The 17,726-nt window shown below is 37.7% G+C and overlaps 1 long non-coding RNA gene across 1 annotated transcript; it reads right to left on the reverse strand.

Annotated features, from left to right (window-relative positions):
• Positions 1–1,280: 1,280 nt before the first annotated feature.
• On the reverse strand, positions 1,281–14,407 carry LOC100493721. The gene is made up of 4 exons (XR_209194.4): positions 14,305–14,407; positions 3,155–3,243; positions 2,841–2,936; positions 1,281–2,174 (listed from the first exon to the last, which is right to left on the reverse strand). It is a non-coding gene; the product is annotated as an uncharacterized LOC100493721 (long non-coding RNA).
• Positions 14,408–17,726: the final 3,319 nt, after the last annotated feature.

Below are 17,726 nucleotides of genomic sequence, written 5' to 3' on the forward strand. Positions count from 1 at the left end.
GTTTGTATTTCCTGAAAGCTTTGTTTTCTAAACATGTCCCAGCAACCCTTATGAAGCGGATCAGATATCCTGCACGGCTTCTTTGTGTTGGTCAGATACAGAAAACCACAAAGTATATTCACATGTTATCAGGCAAAGCAGGGGACATAACATGTTCATTCCAGCTCTGAAGTGGCGGCCAAGTTGGGTCTCCAGCTCATGGGAAGGGGGAAGAAATGACCTCTGTGGGAAGGTATTAACTGAGTTATGGAAAAACCTCCGCTCTGTGCAGCCCATTTGTAAATTAATCCTCTGAGCTCTAAGATCTGAGAATGTTGTATTATTTTGCCTTGGGTGTTGAGAATAAAGGAAAACAAGCACAAGAAACTAAGCACATAGACAAATGATTTATTATTTTTCTCCGCCGAGTATTATATTCAGTTAAACATGAACATTGTGGCTAAAAATATCAGTTCAAATACTCTACAAAAGGAAAATGAACAACTGTTAGGCTTAATTACCTAAATATCTGGCTTTTCTTCTCACCATTCTTTCTGATGCGAACAGTTGCAATCTCACTTTGGCAGGGGATAGGGTGGGTGCGTGTGTTGCTTTTTCTTTGGTTAAATTGTGTTGTTTGCTACTGCTAATTACAGGCTTGTTTAGTGCCGTGCAGCAAAACTGTGTCATTAACAAAGTTATAGAAGTGAATGTGGTGTTTAGAGCAGATTAGGGGGGTTACATTCAGCATTATGTAGGTATTTTGTTTTAAAGGAGGGTGAGACTAAGTAGCAATACACTGGCTGGTCCTGTATGGAATCAGACCAATCAGCTTGAAGGTCAAATGGAAGGATACCATATGGCAACTTTTCTATTGTTTTGTTAATTGTTCCCAGCAGTCTGAATGGTAGGAACAGCAGGTGAGCTATCGCTATCTAACCTCCTCATCTGGAGATACACCATACACTGGCCAACATGGTTAACTGACAGATTTACCTGCCCAGTTAACCAACCAAATATTATCTTTGGCACAACTTTGTTTTCTATTACAAGTATGGGACCTGTTATCCAGAATGCTTGGGGGCCTGGGGTTAAGGGATATAGGATAATTGTGTAATTTGGATCTTAAGTACGAAAAAATCATTTAAACATTAAATAAACCAAATAGGATTGTTTTCCCTCTAATAATGAATACTTATAGCTTGGTTCGGATCAAGTCCCAGGCACTGTTTTATTATTACAGAAAAATAGGAAATCATTTTTCATTTGAATTAGGAGATGGCCTTCACGTAATTCTGAACTTCCTGGATAATGCATTTGCGGATAACAGGTTCTATACCTGTACTTTGTTGTTATGTGTATGGGCAGCTTTAGCCATCTTCAGGTCTAAGCTTTGAATATAATTAGCTATGACTAGAAATATTTAGAATACCTTTTTTAGAGGGTAAATTATTATTTATCTATGATTTATACTGTACTTTGGTATATATTCCTTTATTTCCAGGTGAACTAACAAACATCTCATGTTAGTGCTGACTCAGTGTTGATATAATAAGCATCATTAAGCCTAATATTTTGGTAATATTTTTCCTTTCATTTATATACAGTACCTACACAGCACACATTATTTTCTTCAAAACATATGTTTCCTTTATATTAACCAGATGCAAAACCACACTTAACATCTAGAACATCATCCTGTGGCCCCTAGATGTCAGTGACCCACACTGAGATCCCAAGGATGTGCAGGGGGTAGTACAACTACATCTGGAGCGGTACACTTGGCACTTGGCTATTTTACATCATTGATCAATTGTTCTACTACGAATCTGTAAAATACCTAATCACTATAGTTAAGCTAAACATTTACTTTCCTACACAACCTGCTAACTGCTTAAAATGCTTACAATGAGTGTCTGGGTACATTCAGAGCAAAAGTTCAGTAATACCTTTATTCTATAGCATGCTGCCAATTGTAGTTTAATACAAGGGTAAGCAATCTATAGAGCTCAAGCTGCCACAGAGCTAATTCCCAGCATCCTCCTGTCATTTAAATAAACTGTCACTATGGCAGAAAAGAGTGTTAAAAAGGCAGGAACTTTATCTTCAAATATGTTTGCGTAACATGAAGTAATATGTTCCTGTAGTTATGTCAGGCAGGATCCAATGACTTCCTAGAGGGGTGGTTTCAGATCCTAAGAAAAAACAGACAATAATTGAGATACATCTTTAGACAATATGCAAGGGACTCCCAACATCACAGCTTGATTGCAGTGATTTATAAAGAAATCATTGGTGCATAACCCTGGTGCAAAGAATTTACTAAGAACAGGCAAATCAGTGCAAGGAATAGCACTCTTGTCTACATGCACAAAACTTCTATCCAAGGTCTTGGTTGCCCCTCATTCCTTATAGTTAATGCAAACAATTGAAACCATTTTTCACAATGGCAAGATTCTACCAATTAGATTGGGTGAACACAAAGTGAAATTAATAGAGCAAGGACATGATAAACAAAAAGAGACTAAAATATAAACTGAAATCTATCAGTAAATACTGCCCATTGGCATTCTCCTCAGGTTTCACCCAAATTAGCCCTCATTTAGTTACCCCACAGTTTGGGGACCTCTGCCTGGAAGTCAGATGTCCGGACCTGAGACTTGTGCAAGCTGCCAGTTTGTATTACTGAGCCTTTCTCGTTGCTCGCCTGAGTCAGCATGTACTAAATATAAAACTTTCATAATCTATTTGGCAGCTGCTCAGCTGTGAAAATGGTAGCTTGTATTCCTCCTGTGACCTGCGGAGTAATCTATACCTGCAGTGTATCCGGATATTAACATTTACATTTCACGTTGCTTTACCTGTTCCATTATTGAAACATCTTACGGCCTTTGCCTCCTCTCCAGAGCTCTCAATCTAATTTATACCAAGGCTCTGGTTCCTTCTTCTTCACCCAACTGGAGAAAAAAGCAGAAAGAAAAGCAATAAGAAATAGCTAAATCTGGAATGGCCAGTTATAAATACCTCCTGGACATGGCTCCTATTGTTTCATATGGTTCAACTACAACTACATGGACAACAGTAAGTTGTACAATATGTTTCATAGGAAACAATGGAACCTGGTATTGCTGGTCACGACGTATTCAGTGCAAGGACAATAAAGGTGTTTTCTTACCTTATATCTGGGTTGAATAGGGTAAGCTTTACCAGGTAGAGAGCTGCGTTGGTAATTCCCAGTCCAGTAAATCCAATTAATGGAATCAACTGCAGAGTTAAAAATTTATTTTCAATGATCGGTGTAATTGTGGATTAAAACATACTTTAAGTGGTGCATACACATGACATTGTCTCCATACCCTAACATTGCTTCAGTGCTAAATCACATATATTGTTTGCTTTTACCTAAGGTGAGCCTGTATTTAGAAAAGTACAGTTTGCATTTTCATTCAATTTTGTTAAGTATGACCTAACCGAGCCTGCATAGAGTAAGGGTAAAGACACACAGAGCTACTAGTAGCAGCTACTTGTCACGGCTACTAAAATAGACAATGCTGATCATTTACTGATAATTGTCTCTGTGTGTTTAAGCAGAGGCAATTCTCAGTATTGTCTATGGCAGGGTATTTTCTGGCATTTATTAGCCGTGACAAGTAACTGCTACTAGTAGCTCTGTGTGTCTTCTCCCTAAGAGTTCTAGAGGTCATTTGAATACAATATATAAGGAAATAAACAGTAAATGTTTTGTGGATCCTGTTTTTAAATAATACCATATAGACTTCAAGGGTCTACTCACTCAAGGGTTTACTCACTAAACAGGAAAACAGAGCTCACTACAGTTCACCAGAAGGGAAATTCCATAGCTCTCTGTTCATTTGTAGAGGTATGGGATCCCTTATCTGGGAAACCTGTTATCCAGAAAATTCTGAATTAGGGGAAGGCCATTTCCCATAGACTCCATTAAAGTCAAATAATTTTGATTTTTAAAAATGATTTCCCTTTTCTCTGTAATAATAAAACAAGGCCTTGTACTCGAACTTGGCTTGTAAATAAGACAAAATTAATCCTTATTGGTGGCAAAAATTGGGTTTAATTAATGTTTAGATTATTTTTTAGTATAGAGATCCTAATTACGGAAAGATTCCTTATACAGAAAACTCCAGGTCCCAAGCATTCTGGATAGCACGTCCCATACCTGTACAGGTTATAAAGCTCTCTAAGGGTGAAAATAGAGCAAACTCTATTGTTGGTGTGAGCTCTCTGGAAGTCCAGCATGAAGATCAGTTAGAGGAATTCAGTCTTTTCCCTAAAGTCTCTTGGTAGACTGGGTGACTGGTTTAACAATATTCTCCTATATCAGCAATCAATAATATAAGGTAAGGGGAGCCCTGACCATATCGTAACCCATAAGTGAAGGGGGGAGCTCAAAACCCAGTCTTAAAAACACGGCCTTTAAAACACTGTAGGCTTAGTTAATGTTAATTTCTTATGAATGTTAAAAGCCATAATTCAAAGAAGAGATAACCTTAGTGTTCAGTGACTAAATAAATAATGGTCTGATACAATAGCACTGTATGATTGGTCGCTAGATTCAGGCAAATAAAAGATGCTATTTAAACAACAATAATATGTGAGAGCAGCATGTATCAAGTGAAGTGCCACTGTGGGCAAAAGGACCTCACTTTATAGTTACATAACTCAGTGCCATCGTGAAACTTACTGGCTCGGGGCTGTTGCAGCAGCAGCAGTTAAACAAAAGCAGTGGGTATGTGGGCACCCTGGTTTGCTTTCCTATAATGCAGGAGTCTGTACAGTCTGTATCCTTTTGGGAAGGATTTAATGCTTCATATTCTCAGTCTTATCAGGGCAGGATTTATACAGATGAAGGGAAAAGCACTCAAAAATTCTGTTCCACTAAAAATTCAGTTTAGTTTAAATGGAACCGCTATTAAAGCTGAAGTTCCTCCTAAATGAAAGAGACATTTGTGAGCCTCACAAAAAGCTTTGTAAAACAGTTTATTCCTTTATGTTGAAGCCCTGGCTGGCTCCTGTTTGAGCAGACGGAGAAAGTTGAAGAATGCCAAAGAAAAGCATGTCTCCCAGAAATACAAAGCAGGATCAGGAGCAGATTTCATATACATTCAGTTCTCTTTTGGGCTGAAAACTGGATCTTGCCATTTAAAAATGTTCACTTTCTATTAACCCGTTCATTAGGATATTAGCACATTCAGTTTGGTAGTTTAATGCACAAAATCTCTTTATATCCTTGGCATATAGATAATGCGGAGTGGGGTGCCCCATTTGTAGGCAGACCATGGTGCAGTGCCAAATGAACCAAAACTGCTCCTACATAGGAAACTGGGAAGTGCTTATTATATCATCATTGCCTGAAACGTTTATGAAGAGAGATTGCTACAGTGTTCCCTGCTGCAATATTATAAGGATCTTAGAGGGCATGCCCATGTAAAGGGCACAGTGGATACATTACATTGTATAATACAAGCAGTTCAATGCGTCAAGTCATACAAGTGACATTAGTGATGTGCAAATCTGGCCCATTTCGCTTCACCGAAAAGATTGTGAAACGGCTGAAAAGTTTGTGAAATGGCGAATAATTTGTAAAGTGTGTTAAAGTCAATAGTCTTTTTTCTTAAATTTTTTTCTCACTCCGAATGACTGTGGGCGTTTTTTCTCACTCCTGCTGAGCGACAATTTTTTTTTAACATGTGCAACTTTTTTTGCATTAATCTTTTTTTGCATTAATCTTTTTTTCCTCAAGTTTTTTCTCACTACAAATACATTAGTCAGTGAGCATTTTTTCTCACTCCAGATGCATTGAAATGAATGGGCATTTGTTGCAGTGTTCTTCACACTTTATTTTGGTGATTTTTTTGTGTTGGATATTTTTGGCAAAAAAATAAATAAAAATTAGAATTTTGCTGCAAATCCATGCCTGGCATAAAAAATGAGTCATTGCTAAGTAACATTACCAAGTTCCAATAATACCTGATGACATCAGTAAGCACTCTTTGTAAGAATACATTTTATGGCTTATTATTATTTGGCTCAGAACAGCACATACCTGCTGCACTTGGGGGCAATGGATTCTGCAGTCTGCTCTCTGCTCTCTTGCATTGGAAAAAAAAACAACAGCCCTGTACAGCAGACAGTACGTGTGGGTCTCTGGCAACTCTGTAAACTGCATGTCTGAATACTACAGAAGCTAGGAGGTGCCTCACCCCCAGCCAGCTAAATGAGTACAAAACTACCAAAAGCAGGCATCTGTATTCATGAGAAGGGGCAGGTCTGTGCTATTCATTCTACAAATCAGGATGCAAAATCCTATGATTTACTGTAAAAGGGGAGATGCTCATTTCTGAGGGTCCATGGCATGCCATTGCATTTATCTACCCCTGCTGTATTCATTGCTAGCAATAGAGAGCTAAAAGTAGCAGAATAAGCTGTGTCCAATAGGATGCACATAGAGCTAGTTATAGAAATGTGTGGCTTGCAATAAAGGATGACAACTATTATTTTCTGACTTTTTCCTTTCTTTTTATATTCGCACAGAATTTGTATAACAACAACCAGATGTTATGCATTTTCCTGGCTTAGGTTGGAATAAATTATATTTTCTTAATAAAAATATTCCATTGCTATCCTCGTATGTCAACAGTTTCCAAGCAACTCTCCGGCATCTAAACACAAGTCTCACTTCTGAGAATATTCTAAATAAAGGAACGGTGTACACGATATCAAGGGCAGGAATGCAATACCTGTAAATAAATAGCCATGTCTCTCTGTCATCATATCACCTAGTCGGTATGACAGAATCCATTCATCTGAAAGTAACAAGTGACAAATATATGTATGGTATTTCTCCTAAGCTGGATTCGTTTCTGCCTCCTGTATCCAGGGTGCCCTGTAGCTTTATCTGGGGATCACCCCTGCAGAATGAGCTATTAGAATGCAATTCACAGAAACTAGCCAAAATAAACTTGCAAAAAAGGGTGCTATAGGTGTATAGATTGTGATCTATTATTATTAGCCTGTTGCTTGCCATCGGGTGGGAGCACCTCAGAAATTCAGTTATAGAAAATCCTGGAGTATAAAAAATAAAGTTTTCTATTGGTCTAAATTTTTTAATGCTTTTTTTCTGCTCTCTAAGGCATCAGACTTCTTCTACCTCTATTGGACAAACAGTTTCATTCAACTTTTTTTATTTGCACTTTTCTGTTCTTGAATAAAACATATTCTGTTTTTATAAAACTGCACGTATGGGGAAGTGTAGATAGATGTAAGCTAATTGCATATCCTGCAACTGCAAGGAAGCCCTGGGAGAAAGGGGCCCAGCAAGGCCCAGGAAGAGTGTTTATTATCCAATTATTTTTCTCTATAGGTGTAAATAAAAACCTGAGGGGGGGCAGGCTGCTACAAAGTTAACAGCATTGCACCATCAGGCATCCGACAAACCAAGACCAGAACATCAGTTTGTCAGATGGTGACACACAATTAATTACTCCAGGTCCCTTCTGCAGGACATTTTGGTGCTGGTACAATGTGCATTTATGTTGGGATAGAGAATAAATCTGAATTATGGGAAAACATGGTTGTCTGCAATGCACATTAGTAACTGCAGTAGGGTTAGAGAAAAGAGATACAGAAGTTAATGCATATATAAATATTGGCTATAAATAAACAATAAAGAAAATTTTTGACTGTGAGAGTGTGTATAAATAATTATATATTTCACCCTGAGGGGAAATGAATGGGAAAATAAATTGATGTAGATTGAAGGACTGAAAGAAGAAATAGTAGGCAAACAGGGGATTATGGAAATAATAAAAAGCATTGCTTACTCTATGTGGAAGAAATCACATAGATATCTACTACGTAATTTACTTGCTATATCTAAACATCTGTGAAGATGCAGAGTCCTATAGGGAAGGACAGGGATGTAGAATAATAGACACGGTGCACAGAATGGCTCATTCATTGCTGTAATGTGTGCTGATATTGCAGCCATGGGTTAACATGACAGCTGGCTGCTGGGGCTTTGGGATGGTGCCACTGAAACTCGCGCTGTCCAGGGTGCTTATACTTGACATGGTTCTGCAATATGCACATTTTACAGCCTGGTTATACTGTCATGGCTATTTCCCTTCATCTTATCTACAGGACTCAGTGTTAATGGTACAAGGAAAGCTGTAACAGTTCATCAGCAGGGAATAACTTGTTCTGTTTTCATAATGTTTCCCTGATATTAAACCTGGCATATTTTGGCATACACATAGCAGGTAGATTTTAAGAACACAGATGCAAAACTAAACGCATGGTATATATTTGTGCATTATTCCATCACTGTTTTTCTGTTACTGGGTATTTATTTAGTGACTGAGTGACTTGCACATTTTCCTACCCCTTAAACATAATTCTTTTCACACAAATAACAAAGCTTTGCTTATCCATTTGCAAATTTATTATTTCTCTTTATATACTGTAATCCCATTGTCCCTATCTTGTGTGTTCTTTTAAGCTATATGAAATGTTACAATACCATACTCTTCAAAGGATTTGCCTGGCCGTTACACAAAGCTTGATTGCTTTTCTTGATTTAAAGTAGAACAATATCAAAACAGAATGGTATTACTTATGCTGGGATTCATTTCCTAAGGTAATGCGCCTCTAATAGTAGTGCAAAATCCACACATTTGTGCAATACAATCTTTTTTATTTAACAAAGATGCATGTCTGTTACCCAGCCTGCCAGGGGGGATTTTAATGAAGGCTTGGAAAGGCCAAACCTCTCCAACCCAATACCATTGATTTCCCTGTAACAAACCAGATGGATTTAATGTACATGAAGTTGGCATTGCCTTTATCCTTTCATGTGTTCTGGGTATTATACATTAAATTATCACTGTATTTATTCTGCTGTTTATTCAGGAATGTATGAAGTTGGCACCATATTTATCTTGTTGTGTGTTTTGGGGTATTATTATTGCAGGTGCCACAATGAAAACTGCTGACTACTCTTAAAGCACGAGTACTCTATTTAAGTTGTACTATTCTTCCCTTAAATGAACTGTATTTCTCATTGGTATGCATGGCTTGTTGTACACATGGAACATTTGTTTTTGGCATAGTTGCATTTATATGCATATGTGTGTATATGTCATGTTGCTTGCCTTGGCACAGGCATTCTTCATAGACAGACATAACAAGGTTAAAGCTGAATGTGCTGTATACTTCTGGTGCTATTCCCCCTTCAACATACCCTACTACATTTACAGAATAATATACTAAGATCCACTGACTAAACAAAAACATATGGGATTTTAAAAGTAAATGTTAAAGAAAAACTATGTGTGAATATGCTTTTATTATTATTAGTATTATTATTATCTCTTATAATTTTCACCATACCACAATATCTGATTGTTGGCCACAGATTTGTTTACAACATACATTTTAATAGCATTCAATAACTTAGAAGTAACAATATAGAATATGTAAGAGAGATCTGGTTACTAGCAGTAACCACAAGGAATCTAAATTGCTGTAAAACCTTGCCAGGTCCACCAACTGCCCAATGATGCAGCTTGGTGGATCTGCTGAGATGCCTGCTTTCATTAAATCGAGAGCAATTACCTTCCAAGGACTGCCTACCCCTTAGAGAGGTCTTACCAAAAGGTACCCATTGGCCTTACCAAAACAACAATTATCAGTCTTACAACTTTAACACCTCAAGTCTATTTCCAGGGACTTGCCACCCCTTTTTGTGACAAGTCTTGCAAATGCTACTTATATAGTCACCTAACTTGGATCCCCAAAGGCCACACTTGTGTCCCCTGACAGAATAATTATTGGGGAGGGTGGGCGGGCCAGCTTTTGTTCTTGCCCTTCTTAAAATGACTGCCTTCCTTAATCTAGTTACTGAGCCCCTGAAGCTTTGATCTGGCTTGCCTTCCATATAGGTAATAGCAGTGCTGCTGAGCTGAGGCTAATGGTTTATCATGAGGCTAATGATCATTCATGAGGACAGAGGTGCCTCTCCGTGAGGCAGAAAACAGGCTGCACCAATCATGAGTTACCAAACAGGAAATGTAGGACCTCCCTTGTTAACCTATAGTATCACTATAGGTGTTATATGTAACAGAATGGAGTATATGAAATATACTGTATATACATATAAGCTTCCTTTCATTGTAAATAACTAATAAAAATAACAAATTTCCATTTTTTGAATATCTACCAATCTACCTCAGTGGCACCACAGGCTATTCCAGTACTGAATGGGTCAACCTTCTGCTTTCTTTCCTTGCTAATAAGAGTTTTGTTTCCCCATCTCTCAGAATAATGGCTTTTGTTGCTGTCACCAGAACTGCTTTGCCTGGACTTATCCCAGGGGAAAGAGCTTTGCCCTCAATCGGATATTGTACACAAACACTTGACCTTAAGTAAGCTAAAGTCCCTGGCAGACTTTGTACGGCTACTGATTGCCTCATTTATAATGGACCAATTGCACTCAGTAAAGCCCCCCTCACACACATTCACAATCGCTCTGGAAATAATAACAATAAATAGGCAGGGTGTTTGGGAGCTCCGAATTGGCGGAGTTGTAAGTCATTTTCCAAGTTCAACTTTTAAAAGTACACAGCTTCAGCAGCATACAGATGCACAGAACCTGCAGAGAGGGACAGTTCAGTAACTGGTTGTAATAGTAATCTGGAGCCTTTAGGGAAATCTAGAGAAAAGTGTAGACAGAATTGGCAAGTAGCTCTGCAACATGCCCCCTTTAAACCAGGACATTCTGATTGGGTGAATGGTAATATAGATGTAGGCTGCAGACTGTATTGGTTGCTGTGCAGGCTATGTATCTATAATAAATGTTTATTCTGGCCTTTCTGAATATTGATTTTGCATGTGAGACATTATGGAGACATACTGTGAAGAAAAAAAACTGTTCTTATGTGTCATTTAGATTAAAAGAGTCAGAAAGTGTATTGTAAGAAGATAGCATACTCACTTGTGTGAGCATCCTTTATAGGAAAGTTGGGATGATAGTGAATATGAAAGTTAAATTGTGTCTGTTTTATCCATACATCCACTACTATTAAAGCATTTACTTCTGAAACACTGACACTGGATCAAGCAAACAATGACCCTGCTGTACAGTAATAAAATGCCATACTGCTTCAAGGAGCTAAACTTGTATTGAAACGCTTCAGCCACAGCTGACTTGTACTTCTTATGGTGCATTTAGATGAAATATTTTGTGCTGAGTAGAAGGCCATTGGGTTTCAATAAAAAGGCCAAATAAGTTTGCTGTGCAATGTGTTCAGGGAATTTAAATGGTCTCAGTGGAAAACAAACCGCAGCAGAGCTAGAGAAGGACACGTCCAGTGGGGAGAAAGGGCCTGGGAAGATAGATTTTTTTTGTCTAATGGATGGGCTCCAGATTTCAGACCTTTGAACCCTTGGCGTTAGACGTAAGCATTCTCAAGCTGGAGGAAACATGTGGATCAAAGATTGTTTGGTACTTTATTCAAAAATTACCAGAATAGAAGGGAGAGTGGAGGGCTTGTTTAAAATATATGAAGGAAATTGCCTTGGAACCCCTTGGAAGCCTCTTTGTCTCTAAGGTGTTTAACCCTCACTAGTGGTGCAACATTGCACAGTTTGCACAGGTATAAAATGTTACACTAACTCAGCGCAAGCAACCAGATGTTTGCATACAGCTATAGAGTACATTTCCATATTAATAACTTGTTTTCATTTAGAAAAACATCATAGTTGTGGTGTTCTGATATAATGTAAATATGTATCGAAAAAACAATAACAGCAACACAAACATCATGATACTTTAGCAGCACGTAGAAGCACAAATAGTGGATCTATTACAGGGAAGGGAGGAAAGGAATGAAGAAAGGAATTATTTAGGGAAAGCATTTATACTGAAAGTAACAAGGCATAAGATTATTTTTTTTTTCAAATGTGTAATGACCATTCCTTTTAAATTGGATTGTCAGTACTGATACAAAGTGCTATTCATAAGGAGAGAGTGGGGGATGCTACAAACAGTTGTGGCTGGATTTATCAAAGATTGAATGGAATCCAGCAATTGATAGCCATTTCATCTTTAATGGAATTTTGATTGAATGTATTAAATTAGCCTATTGCTTTGATTGAGTCAATCAACATTTATATTTAACATTATCCAGGTTTTAAAGAGATTCAGTATCTGAGACCCCCAAAAGAATGGCTAGTCTGAGGCATGAAATCCAATAGTAGGGTTTGGGCAATGCTTAAAATATTATATATAATATATATATATATATATATATATATATATAATTTCTTCTGTTAAATCCATTGACACACAAAAACACTATATATATTGTTTTATACCAAAAACAAAAAGCACTGCGCTCACTGGTCTGTTGTGAAAAACATTAGTAAATGAAAAGCTTTGTTTTTTCTTTTCACATAAGACCAGTGTGTAAATGCTTTTTTTTGTTATAAATTACAATTTTTTGCTTCTTGCACCCTGCCATTATTTATAAATAAGAGTCCAGCTACTTATGGACTTTATGGACTATAGTGTATAAACTAAATAAGTACTCAGAAAGCAATATAATAAAGTTTTTATTCTGTTCACACAAAGTACCAAGCATGTAACCGATGTTATAAAATTAAATGGGGTCATTTACTATGTGCAGGACAGTGCAAAAAGCAGGTGCAATCTGCACCTAATCCCTGTATATAGAATCATTTCTATAATTTAGGGTTCAGAGTTATCAAAATTTGTGGGCACCTGTGTGCCCCCGATGAATACAGAGCTGCCTGTGCTTGGCAGCACTGTATTCAAGAGGTACAGAGGGGAGTTGCATTAGCACCTCCTGTTTGTCAGCTAATTGGGCTTCATTCAGGTGGTCGCAGGCCCAACCAGCAATATTATACAAACTAGTATTGTACAACGCTCATCTAGCCAGGACTCTAAATCCCATGATCCCTTGCATGCAAGCTAAATTCTGCCACATTATTTAAGACTGAAAAACAGCAACTCAGGCATGAATGAAGAGGCATGAATACTACTACTTACAAATAATGTTAAAATTGCTGAAAATATGTAGTTACTGTGTATTGAAACATTACTCAGCATGATATTTTCTTTCATTATGGAGCAAGAAACTTCCCCTTTAACATGCTTTAGCTAATTTGCTACCATGAGAGTTATTATGTGCTTTTCATCATCATTCAGTAGGTTTTTCCAAGATCCTTGAGAGAATATTTTTCTCTATATCGCACCTAGGATGTTGCTGAGGCAAGGCTATGGTACCTTAGCGGGGATGCACAGCTGCAAGTGAAACATATCGGTTGCTCTACTCTCTACAGGGCTCCTTGTGTGCGGAGAAAGTGTCATTGTTAGAAGAGCTGAATGACGTACACTCTATAATAAGGACTGTTAGATGGAATACATGTGTGGCTCATAAAACTGCATTCAAATGTACAATTGCTGATAGATTTCTCACCCAGCTACAGACTCTTCCTACTCAGCCAATCAGTTAGGATTCTATCTGTATTCCCTTACTGCCACAACTTACTGTAAGAAGCCCCATACTAAATGTTACTAGTGAGCTTGTTACTGATACAGTCCATAGAAAGTTTATTTCATTTTATACTTGTCTGCAAAGACTTTTCTTGTATATACTATCTGTAACTCTGTTACCCCAGATCAACACAACATGTTATGTTATATTTATGTTAAAAGCCGCATTCTACTTTTTTCAGATCAGATCAAATGATGTAAACACCATGAAAATGTAAAATCAGGAAAATACAATATGAATTATAAATTTGCAAGACAACAAGAAAAGTGTGAAAAATGAAGGAAAAATCAGGGTTTGTAAAATTAAAGCTTCAATGTAGTTATCTTGTAATATGATGTATGAATCTAGGGGGGATTCATTCTATAGAAATATGCTAGCTGTGCTGACCAGGGTCTTCTTGTGTAATGTTTTATATCAATAAATGTGTTAGTGCACATAGCATGTACAGTAGATTCAGCTTATTTCATTAGCTTCTGAATGGGATGTTCTGCCAGTTCTGACACACTCTTGTATATACAGTTTCAGCTGCCGTTCCTTGTTCTGAAGGCTTCTATGCCATGTTACCTGCTCTGTGGAGCTGATCCATAGTTTGACAGATACTCTCCCTCCTACAGTAGGCTGCTATTAAAAACACATTCTGCTGGTGTGAGAAACTTAAAAGTAGCTATTTTCTTCCCTGCTATTATTGATGGGTTATGACAGAAGTGGTACTTACTCCAGGATGTTTCTTTGCCTGCCTTGATATTGATGACAGTATCCACCACATCTTTTCCCTGAGGACTTTCTGTCCCGTTGGCTTTTCTGCTGGATGCAACAGGTTTCTGTTTTTGCTCCTACTTAATAGCCAGTGACCCAAGGAGGAGGGGGTAAGGGAGCAGGGGGTGGGTGTAAACAGCATATTTAAGCCAGCCTTAAAAACCTCTTTTCCATTTAACTATTAACATCATTTGTGTAATAAGGCTGCAGGGGACTTAATTCGATTACATGTAGACTGTATTTAGTTTGTAACCCATGCCTGCCTTCCTTCTAATCAATTCTTCATCTCTATTTCTTTATTTGTATCGTGTATCATATGACAGAAACTAATGATAAAAGTTTCCATATTTATGAAAACTTAGAGCTATGACTTCTTGAGCAGAAAATAAGAAGTGCAAAAAATATATTCCTCCTGCACATATACTGTCACAGGGTTCATTAAAGAACTATTACACAATACACTTATTGAAAACAACACATGCAAATTTCAAGGTATTGTAAGGACCTATTGGGTTAACATTCCCTATAGCTTTAAACCCTACCTTCCTTATTGCCATTGTTACTGGGCGGATGTCCATGTATCTATTTTGTTATGAGCATATTATGTGTTATTGACCAATAAGGCTTATGAACACTTCCTGCTACATGTTAATATAGTGTTTAATATCTGTTGAACCACATAAATACTACAGAGAGCCTGGGATCAACAAGGCCCAGAAATGTTCTGCCCTAGAGGGACCTTTATCTCTAGAGAAGGAGAATCAGGAATAGTAAGAGCAGGTTAACTCTTTAATAGCACTTTCTAGGAAAGTGAGAAAGTTAGTTTTATATAGTAAGAGTAGCTCTTTTGTGCTCCAACCAGAAGAGACAGCGTTGAGTAGTCCCCTAAAAGGATCTGCTGCCTTAGTAAAGGGATATTGCTGTATTCTTGTATATCTGCATACCTAACATTCTATCTGTGTAGTAAGTATTGATTACTCTGCATTGCTATTATCTTGGACAATAAAGAACACTTGGCATCCTTGTTTTCCATCACTATTTTACATCTGACAGTGGAAGGTGTAGTTCAACACACCATCCATACAAAACTCTTCCACATCAAGAAGGCCTATGATTAAGTGCATGAACGCATGAAACGCGTCAGGCATTTTTTGGTTTTAACATGAAGAAAGTTTTTTAGCAGATTCTCTGAGTCCGGAGTGCTTGATGTTCCACTTTGATATTGCCCATTGCTTGAAAGAGTCCAATGTACCCCATGCTTTATCCTTACTAGCTGGACAAATGCTATTCTAGCCAAAAGGGGATTACAGTATTTTACCCACAATGCAAAGAGGGTTTTTTCCCCAAAATACCAGTGTTATTATAGGTGCCTGTTAAGTAGTGTGCTCTGCAATTGACCAGAAAATGTTTTTGTTCTTAAAATGAGGTTCCTGCTGGTGCAGGCCTGAACCCTAAAGCCTACCAGGTTTTTATAAATATATGTGTCCTATGTGCAGGGGAAGTTGCAAAGGTGGGCTGGTCATTGCACCAAATCTTATTTTGTTAGTAATCCTTGGAGGGAAAGGACTTGACTACGGTCACTTGGCGTTAGGGCTCCATGCACTACAGAATCTTAATCCTAGCTAATGTTGCTTGGTGTTAAGGCTCCATGGCTCCATTTCCCAATCTGGAACCAACACAATAGGAAACATATTCAGTCCCTCACGGAGCAAAGCCAAACCCACAACAACCTAACATATTTTTAACTGTGCTCAAGTAGCCTGGCCAGCCCTGTACTTTCCAATATATAATCTGTATGTTTCCAATGCCTTTTATCTCACACAGCAGGTTCTTGAGTTGCAGAGGCTTTTATCTGGACAGCTGCACTTTATCACATCAACTGCCTTAAAGACTGCCCCATATCATAAATGAGATGCTATACAGAACAGCACACTATGCCATTGGTTTCTGAACATCAAATTATAGGAAGACAAACTGGGCCCAAATCAGCAAAACTGTAAAGTAATATCTATGTTTCTTAACCAGAAAGCAAATAGCAAGCTAGTATACAATGAGATTGTGGTTGGATAAGTTCCACTTTACACTTACCAGAACTCTCACCCTTTATCTCATCATCCTGCTTTCAGCATGTATATAGTGTGGTGCCTTGTTTCATTTATTCAGATATTTCCTTCTCCTCCATCAAATTGTACATTTCTCTCTATAAAAAGGAGCAGTTTAGTCTGCTTTCATCACACAGTGGCTGTGCAACGTGCAACAATTTGTAACATTAATGCAAAAATATCCTTGGGATTGTGCTAAGATATACTGCCTGAAACATACAGTATATGAACCCTTATCGCATGATGATTTTTATGGTTTCTGTATTTCAGTTGATGACACCTATTTAGTGGCACCATAGCTGTTTCCCTTTTCCTTCTTTATTTTAAAGTATTTATTTTTATTTGTGATGATTGCACAGTGATGTAACTAAAGAAATCCTTGCTGTCAGAAATAGAGAACATCATTTCTCAGTGACGACTGGGGGTCACATACACAGCGCTCTCTTGCCAGCTGCCACTTCCACTCTCCAGATGTCTGAATTCCTTCTTCCCCAAGCTGTGAAACACTCTCTGCATGTTATATGGTTTTGTTGCCTATGTATTCCCAGTGCTTGGAGAGCCAAGAGAGAACATATTTGCTTAACCTCTATGTTACTTAAAACTGTTTTAATCCTTCACTCGCACGTGTATGGTAAAGAGAACAAAAAGAAGGTTATTCACCTGTAAGGGGTCTGAATAGGCGCTGGGGCAAAGTAACCAAACGGGCAGTTAGCATTTATTTGTCAAGTGCAGAATAATAGAAGCAAACATTGGATTTGTTGCTATGGGCACTGCATGGTTGTGTTTCCGCTATATATTTAAATCTATATTATTTTATACCAAAAACATTTTTAAAAAATGGCTTTTAATAATTTGCATATTTATAAAACTGCAGCATGTAAAATACAGCTACGTACTGCATATACATTCAATATGTACCAGTGTACCAAAATATGCCAGAATTTACACAATTATTGTATATTATGTTGGACACTGGGAGGCATTGCTTTTTTGCACTGCCTTAATTAATAAACGTACCCTTTATGATTCAGCGGTATATTACTGTCTTGGTTCTGGTCCTTTACAGACATTGGTGTAGTTTAAACACACACACAAACATACATGACAACACATTTACTATTTAAAATACTCCTTGAGTACTGTTAAAATACTAATTGAAAATGATATTTTATAACATGGCTAATAACATGTAAGGCCAGTATCAGACATTCTCGGTTAACTTCTGTTCAACAGTTCAAAACAGCGTGGGAACCTTGAGAGACTGGAGCTTTCACTGCCC

The sequence above is a fragment of the Xenopus tropicalis genome, chromosome 2, assembly GCF_000004195.4.
Source record: "Xenopus tropicalis strain Nigerian chromosome 2, UCB_Xtro_10.0, whole genome shotgun sequence".
Classification (NCBI taxonomy): domain Eukaryota; kingdom Metazoa; phylum Chordata; class Amphibia; order Anura; family Pipidae; genus Xenopus; species Xenopus tropicalis.